Raw genomic sequence first — 8961 nt, forward strand, 5'->3', positions numbered from 1 at the left:
TCTGTTTCTGGATAATAAAATAGAAAATACTTCCATCATGGAAATTAATCTTTTGGAAAGATGAGACAGAATATCGTTAGTTGTCTTACTGTCAAATTTTAAAGGAGTATCTAATTTTCATTGAAATTCTGTAAGTGCTTAAGTCTATCATTATTACTATGTTTAAAAACCAGAGTAAATAGAAAAAAAAAAAAACACACCAAAACCAAAACAAACTTTATTAGCTTTACCCACTTTTTTTTTTTTTTTTTAATGTTGATAGTACTTGAATACCACATTCCTCACAAATCACAGTCTTGGGCCTGTGCTACCAACCCTCCTTGCCTTCCAGGTGTAGTGTTGCTTCACCTTCAGCTTCTTCTTACAAGTAGTCTTCTTACAAGTCTTAAGAGGAGCGGCCGAGGGAGTTGGGTTTGTTTAGCTTGGAGAAAAGGCGGCTCAGGGGAGACCTTATTGCAATTTACAATTACCTTACAGGAGGTTGTAGTAAGGTGGGGATCAGGCTCTTCTCCCAAGCACCAACTGATAAGATGAGGGGAAATGGCCTCAAGTTGCACCAGGGGAGGTTTAGGTTTGGTATCAGGAGAAGTTTCTTCACTGAAAGGGTTGTGTGGCATTGAAATAGCTGTGGGAAGTAGTTGAGTCACAATCCCTGGAGGTCTTCAAGAAAGGTGTAGATTCAGAACTTAGTAGCATGGTTTAGTAGTGAACCTGTCAGTACTAGGTTAACGATTGGACTAGACAATCTCAGATGTCTTTTCCAACATGAATGATTCTATGATTCTCCCCACATCCCTTCCTACAGAGATGCCCTGCAGCTGTTCTGCCCCAAAGCTGTGTGAATGCATGGGGTTGTTGTAGCCTGGGGGCAGTACTTTGCATTCACCTTTGGTGAAAACAAGCTTCCTTCCATCCCAGTCCTGTAAGCTTGCTGTTGTCCCTTGGAAAGTCCCTCTGCCATCCATCATATCCATACCCTCCATTTTAAAATCATCCAATTTATGAGAGGAAATTTTACCCCAGCATCCAAACCACTTATAGAAATGTATCTTTGGGCATCAGGTTTTAGGGACTGAACTTTTAATGACTGGTAGTTTTTACAGTTTATGCAAGATTCATTATTTGAGGAAGTTTATAAAGCTTTCTGCAGCAACAAACTGTGCCATAAACTCATGATAAGCAGCTACTGAATAGGATTACAGTGGATGAAATCATCACAGAAGGTGAAACACTTTCTTCATCAAATTGGAGATAAGAAACAGTAAAATTTTGAAGCCTGACTTTAGAAACTATGAAACTTTTACAGAATGTGATGCATTATTCACAATTCTGAAAAATATTTCTAAAGTTCAGTGATAGAGAAACATCTGCCATTCTGAAAGCTGAACCACAAGAAGTAACCAGTTTGCTTTTTGTCACTGTCTCTGTGGTTAAAAAAGACAAGTGCAATAACAATACAGCAAATATTAGGATTTTCACAGTTAGCAGCCTGCCTGTGACACTCCTCATTATTTCAATTGGTGTGCAGATGGCTTTCACAATACTTTTCCCAACTATGCTGCAATACTGAAATGCATTCTATAAAATGATTTACCATATGTTTATATTATGTACATAATAATTACATCCTAGCTGGAAGAGAGGGAGATTTGCATACAGAAGCTGTCAGACACCTCTCTAATGGACATTACATATACATGCACACCTTACAATTAATTATAATTGAAGATTACTATTGGAGAGGAATTGAAGACACTTGGTTCAGCACAGTGACAGGCTTCATGTAGATGCATTGAACTACCTTAAGACAATTTGAAAAGTCAGTAGTGTTGCGTGGACAGAAAAATAATTTGCTAGTACAAATGTATATCCAGTCACTTATGTCTTTCATCTCAAATGAATGCTTTGGGCCTAGCACAAATACTATGACAAGTAAGATATCAAAACAGTAAAAATAAATAAATAAATAAAAAAGCCAAGTCTAAGGGCTGCCATGACAGAAATTTTAAGAAATGTTGGGAACACCTGCCTTTCAAAAGAATTGTTCTTACACGTTTGCTTGGCAAAAGACATGGGCTGAAGTACTGAGCTACCAGCAAGTTATAAGAGATGCATTCTTTATCAAATTTGCAAATCAACTTCAAAAATATCAGACATTTTCATTAGCAACCCGATGTTTACATTTATATTTAGCATATTCTTCGTGATGGAAAGGACTGACCAGAAAGGTAATGAACCTCGGTCTTAAGACTGAAAAGATGCCATATGTTGTGCTGTAGCTTCTTGCAGTGGTTAATTTAACTCCAGAATAAGAATCCCTAAAACTGCTGGTTATGAATTTTTCTTTGAGATACCAGTTCTAGTTTTTCCCTCTTTCCACTAACTCACAGAGTTTTCTATTGTAAACATGTCAAATTTTTGTTTTCATCTCTGCTTAGAGGACTTCTTCCACTGGAGGACTTTTGTTCTCTCAGCCTGCCCACCAGGACAGCGACTCTCCTCTGTGCAACATGTTATTTTCTTTCACTGTATGTGTTCTGTAGCAGCCGTTACTCTGCACTGAGAGGTTTCCCAAAATGGAGGTGCTGAATTACTAATGTGCGTGTAGACATTCAGAAAGTGTACTCTATGAATCTCAAATAGGATCTAATTTGACATTATGGCTTATTCAGCATGCAGTTAGCCTTGGGTAACAATCACAGTCCACGGTCATGTTGTGATAAGAATTTTGTACAATTGCTTTGGTACATTCACTTTCTGAAAAGCTCTTGTTCCAGCCTAACACATAAACCTGAATGTAAAATCATTGTGTTGGAAGTTTCTCAACAATTAAATCTTTTAGAATAAAGAAAAATATCTTTGTTTAATGAACAAAGCCCTTTTTGATTGCAAGTTGCATGTCTCTGATCATCATAACAAAATTTTAGCTGGGTTCTTTAAGAATGCAACGCGAGTACAGTATAACCATCTTTCACCAAACATCAGTCCACATCTTGAGAATTGCTACAAGGGGATTCATGCCAGAGATATTTACTGAAACTGGTTACAGGAATCACTACTGGTCAGTCTTAAAGTGGAAAATTAAAAGAAATCCATAGACATTGAAAACAGTACAAAAAGCAACTGATAATTAGCATAAGTTATTCAAATCTATTATATACTTCCTTATACATGTTCTGCAGAAGGTTTTGCAGCATTTCAGATGAGATGCTGCAAGAAGGGGCACTGACTTTGCTCCTGCTCCTCAGTGCTGCTTGAAGCCTGCAAGGTATACAGATACCTGCACCACACAGGCAGCTCAAGGAAACTGCTTGGAAACAGATTTTTACAGCCTTTATATACGAAAATGCATAGGTATCTTTTTTATACTCAAAGATTTAAAAAAAAAAAAAAAAAAAAGAAAAGAATCCCACCCAATTAATTAAAAATATGCAGCATCCATAATGCAGCATCACTTTCATTTTTTTCTCTCTAATTTAGTAATTACAGGAGTCATCACACTGCAAACTGACTCTTCTGAACATCAGACTTCTCATTGTTTGGAGTAGTTTGACATTAAAATACACTCATTGACTTGCTGCAAAGCCGAGACACCACACACTATTCCCTATGTATCTTTGTTTAGTGGCTCTGCACAACAGATGGAATTTTATGTCATGCGGCATTAGGCTACTGTTAAATTTTAATTTCAATTAATGGTCTTTATACTCTTTCTTTATGCACACCAGGGATATTTTAGGCATCCATTTCCCTTCTAATTAGCTTTTATTGCTGAATTCATTCTGAATCTCTGGAAGTCATTAGATTCTCAAACATTCACAGATGAATTTACTTACTCTCTAATAAAATTAATTAGTCCCTCACAAAAAAAAAAAAAAAAAAGGCTAAATTTGGTCTACCTCTATATATCTAGGTAAGCACTGAATGTAGAAGATGGATAGAAGCATCAGATGACCTCCCTCTTCCCCATCTCCCCCCTCCGCTTCCAGTATTGACCCGCGTCCTTGCAATTATCATCACTGTTTCTTGGGTTGTTGCATTGTCTGCTTGGGCTAAAATAAAACCCCATTCAAGTGCTTTGTCTTCTAGGTTATGGCACAACATCAGTTACACACTAATCTCTGTCAAAGGGCTGTTGTGTCATGAGTTTCCTTGGAATATGGTGTTCGCTGTAAAATTGCATGTAGCCTTAGAGCTGAATGCACAGGTAGTTTCCACAAATACAGCTGGAGAAATTCAAATTATGTAAGCTAATAAATCATTAAGTATAAAAACATTTCTTTAGTCTGTCTGAAAGAGAAACAACTAAGGTAATATAAGTAAGAAAAGTCAAGATCCCTCCCAATGATTTACTAGAAGAGAGGGTCAAGCAATTTCTTCTGGGAAGGAAAAAAGTCTTGCACTGCACAGTAGTGTGACCTTTTTTAATTTTTTTTTTTATCATTTGGATAGTTGCTTATAAGAAGTCTTGTTTCCTTTGTAGCACAACAACATTAAGCTCAAATTTATCATCATGCTATAATGATGAAAATTGAAGCATATACCCTCAAGGAAGAGGCAATGAAAGACTTCACGTACAGATTACAGGAGAATATTTATGCCACTTGCTAAGAATCTGCAATAACTTGTGGTAACCTCCCATTTTAAGTGTAAATTATATGCGATTATGAAGATGCAATGCAACATAAATAATTGGTAAAATATTAAAATATTTGTAAGACTCACTTGAACTTTTGCACATGGTTTATTTATACTTTTAATACTGTTAGCATTTAAAAAGCTCTAATTTTCAAAGCTGATTATTAACATGCTAAAGACATCTCTATTTATGTATCTAAATAAATGAAAAGGTACATTTATACTAGAGGCACCAGGTGTCTCTGGGATTAGTTTCATTCAAACCTGCCATTTCCAAGGACTCAACTTCCCAGAGGCAATGCACCTTCCTCACAGAGAGGCATCACAGCAGACATACGGCAGTGGCTTCTTCTGGACTTTAGCAAATGGGGAAATACTAGTCTAAATACTGTTCACAAACAACAAAACAGAGTAAATGATGTTTCTGAAAGTGTATTTATGTAGGTGAGGGCTGCAGCAGTGAAGACGGGGCTTTATCTCACTGTCAGGTTTCGCATTCCTATACTTACCACTCTTCTCGCCAGGCTCCTGTTTGTAGTCTAAAGCTGTTTATGACCTCAGTAAGCCAAACACTAATTTAAAGAGTGTAATACTACAAAGCATTTGCCACCAAAAAGCAGTAGTGTGAGGATAAGAATTAGCTCAATTCCCTGCTCAGTAGAAGAGAAAGGAAAAAAAAAAAAAAAAGTTTTCTCAAGAAAAAGAACTTTGGAAATTGCATGCTTATTTAACATTTCCCTGGTTTAGCCTTGTAATAGAAGTTGATTTTTTTTCCCCCTTTTGAATTGCCTATAGGGCATTCTTTTGCTCTCCTAATTTCTCTTTTTTAATTAGAGACTACATGATAGACCCGAGAGCAGAAGTACCTGACCTCATTCAGCACGTTCCCCTTCAGCTATTCCCTGTTTGGCTGGTGCCTGCTTTTGCAAAGCTCAAGCCCTTTCCTTCTCTGCAGCAGGGACAAATGACCACCCATAAAAGCCAACTTTTGTGTGTGCGCATGGAAACGGGTACAGAACAAATGTACAGATCAAGAACATACACAAAATAAATGGACTCATCCTAAATAAATGATTTACATTATATATTATATAAACACATTATATCAAGATTAAGCTTGCAGTCCACTACCAATGATACCGTTACATAGCTTAGCAAAGAGATCCAAGTAGAAAGAGGAGACAAGCTTCACCTCAGACCAGAAAACCGCTGGAGATGGGTTGACCAAACTGCTGGGTTGATTGTTCAAGGAAGCCTATGGTTCCCCAAAAGTGAAGTACGTTTCTCCTCCATCAAATATGAGGCACCTTACTGTATTCCCTCAAAGAGGTGGAAAGCTCATGAGTCTTCACAACCTCATAAACACAAAACAAAGTAAGAAGGGCTCACAATGCCTGAGCATCTCAACAGTATCAATTACTGTGGAGGGAGGGATGAAAAATGTGAGCACCACACATTGGGGATATAGCAGCTATAAGCAGGTATATGCATTAACTAGTTCAAAGCAGTCACCAAATTAACTAGTTAACTGAGTAAGGACCAACGTCTCCTGTTTTAAAGATTATTTTAAGTCCCTTAAAAATCATTTCTGAAGAATAATTTTTATATTCTGGAGTATTTCCCAAATTTCATTCTTTCAAGCAAGCAGCCCAGGGAAGTAGTTGAATCATGATCCCAGAAGGTCTTCAAAAACATGTAGATGTAGTGCTTAGTGATGGTCTTGGCAGAGCTAGGTTAAAGGTTGGAATCAATGATGTTAGAGGTATTTTCCAACCTAAATGATTCTGTGACTCTATGATTCTATGCTGTGTTAAATGGGGAAAACTAAAGAATTTTAATTCAAGTCTTTCCCTTAATTTAGGTGAACTTCAGCTTAGATACATAGTGAACAAGATTGAAAAAACATCTTGAAATTGCTTCATAGATGAAGTTGTTGTGCTGTGGTTTTTTTTATTTTTATTTTTGTTTTTATTTCCTGTAATGAATAATACTATAGCTCAATATAAAAGTCAGTACAGAAGTAGATTAAGGAATTAGATCACTCAAGGAAATTAAAAGGCCAAATCTGTTCTGCATTTCCAAAACAACTGGTGGAAACAAAAGCAAGAATGATTCCAAATGGTATTTTCTTAGGTTTCTTCATTATCATAAAACTATTCATTTTCAGGCAGTGCTTTGTCACAAGATTAAAACAAAAGTAGAGTTATTTATAGAAAGTGTTTAAATATGCATGGTCATGAAGCATGGCACAGCCTCATTTTATGTTATTCAGTCTCATAAGACGTGAAATAAAATGATATTTCCCCCCAATTCAACCTTCTTAGAAAGGAAATGCTGACTAAAACAAAAGAATCGTGCTAAACAGATGATTAGAATAAAAGGATCATCTGAACTACGGATTCTAATTGAAAAGCTTTCTTTTTTTTTCCTCAAAAGCTATTATAAATTTTCATCTAGAGTTTTTGTGTTGTTTTGTGTTGGATTTTTTTTTTTTGCATAAATAAAAGTTTAAACAATGGGAAATACAAATTTATATGTGAATTTTTTTAGATGAGAGTTGTAAATAGTCTTAAGAATTCAAGATGGTCAAAAATTAAATAAAAATAAGCCACCTGCTCCAATTAACATACCTAATTTCTTCTCTGCCTTATGTACCCATTTTTCCTAAGAGCATTTCACATGCAAAAGTTAAAACTCTAATATATTCCCTTTTACAATAATATTTAATCTCTCTGAATCTTCACTTAATTCTTATTTAAACAAAAAATCCAAGAAAATAAGTTAAAGATTTTTAAGACTCACTAAATACTGAAGTTGTTTTTCCTTTTTTTTTTTTTTTTAAAAGCTGATGTACATCCCTGTTGTACAGGAAACTTTTACTTTAAAGCATTGATTGAATTGTTCCCTTTACATTTTCGACTACTTGGCTTTGAAACACTCAAAGCTGCTTCTGCTACTAGAGGGCTATATAGTCACCTCTCCACAGAAAGCGATGAGCTGCGGCTGTGTGTCATTGGTGCCCTTTCATGCTTTTTTTTTTTTTTTCTTTCTGCAGCTTTTGTTGGGGATTGTTTTATTGTGTCAGTGACTAACAGGCCTCCTTGGATTGTCATCTTTTATTGCCTATTCCTGCCAGCTGCAAAAATACTGGCTTCCTTTTTTAATCATGAAATGAATTGTTGCAGGAATGGGGAATGCTACAGTTTCCTCCACATAACATTCTCCAATCAGAAAATTATAATTTCTCAGATGCATTAGCACAATATACTAGGAAACAGCTGCATAATTTAACTTAATTGTTAAGCAATACCTCATTATAGCTAGACAGTAAATTCAGCAGTTCACATTTTTTGTATGCCTCTCTTTTCAGTGCTCACATCATGTTCTCTTTTTCATCTGTCTTTCTCCTCCCAAAGGTGCTGAAAGTCCCATATTTGTGATAAAAATGAGTTTAACCTTCTAAAATTCAGCTTAAATTCACAGTAGATGACTTAGATGCAAATCTATAGGAAAATAGTCCTTTCTAGATATCTCTGTAAAGTCTGGTAGCAGATATTCACCAGATCAAAAAAGCAACCTCCAAAGCCCAATATCAAGTAAGCATTCATATTTGAAATATGTCTTAATTTCTAAAGGCCTCTGATAGCAGTAAACATTGCGCAGCAGGGTAGCACTGCAAGAAAAGTGCAATTCAATGGTAATGTGTGGCTAGCAGCTAAGGTACACTTAGAAGCATAAGACACTATTAGAAAAGAAACCATTTGCATTCACTACTAGTTCATCTAAGTGAAAATGCAATTGTTTGTACAAACTAGAGCAGGCAATGTTGGCAGGCTAACACCATCTCTTCTCTAGGTATTCGGTGAATCTTATTTTCCTCTGCTTTTCTTTGACATGTCTCAATAAAGGTTTTGTCCCAAAACAATTTATTTTGTCTAAAATTTTCTTCACTTCCTAGATTTAAAAAAAAAAATCAGTACTTTATGAATCAATTTGAATATATTTATGCATTTATATTTGAGTCCAGCAGCCAGACTCAGCTATTTGCATTGTGTATTCATATATGTGTCTATGTGCTGATTCCTAACTCCTGTGCAAGTTATTAATTTACTGGCTCCTCTGGGCTGAGGGAAGAAAAAATTCAACTCAGTTAGTTTCTATATTAGACATAATCCATGTTTCAAATAACGCTTCCAAACATGCATCACTTTTATTGCTGCCATTGTCTAACAACACATTTAGGTTTCTCTAAAATATTTATATTGTATCATAAAATAAAAATACAAAAACTTACTGGAGTTGCTAGTAACTTACAGATGCACT

This window comes from Anser anser, assembly GCF_964211835.1.
Source record: "Anser anser genome assembly, chromosome: 6".
Classification (NCBI taxonomy): domain Eukaryota; kingdom Metazoa; phylum Chordata; class Aves; order Anseriformes; family Anatidae; genus Anser; species Anser anser.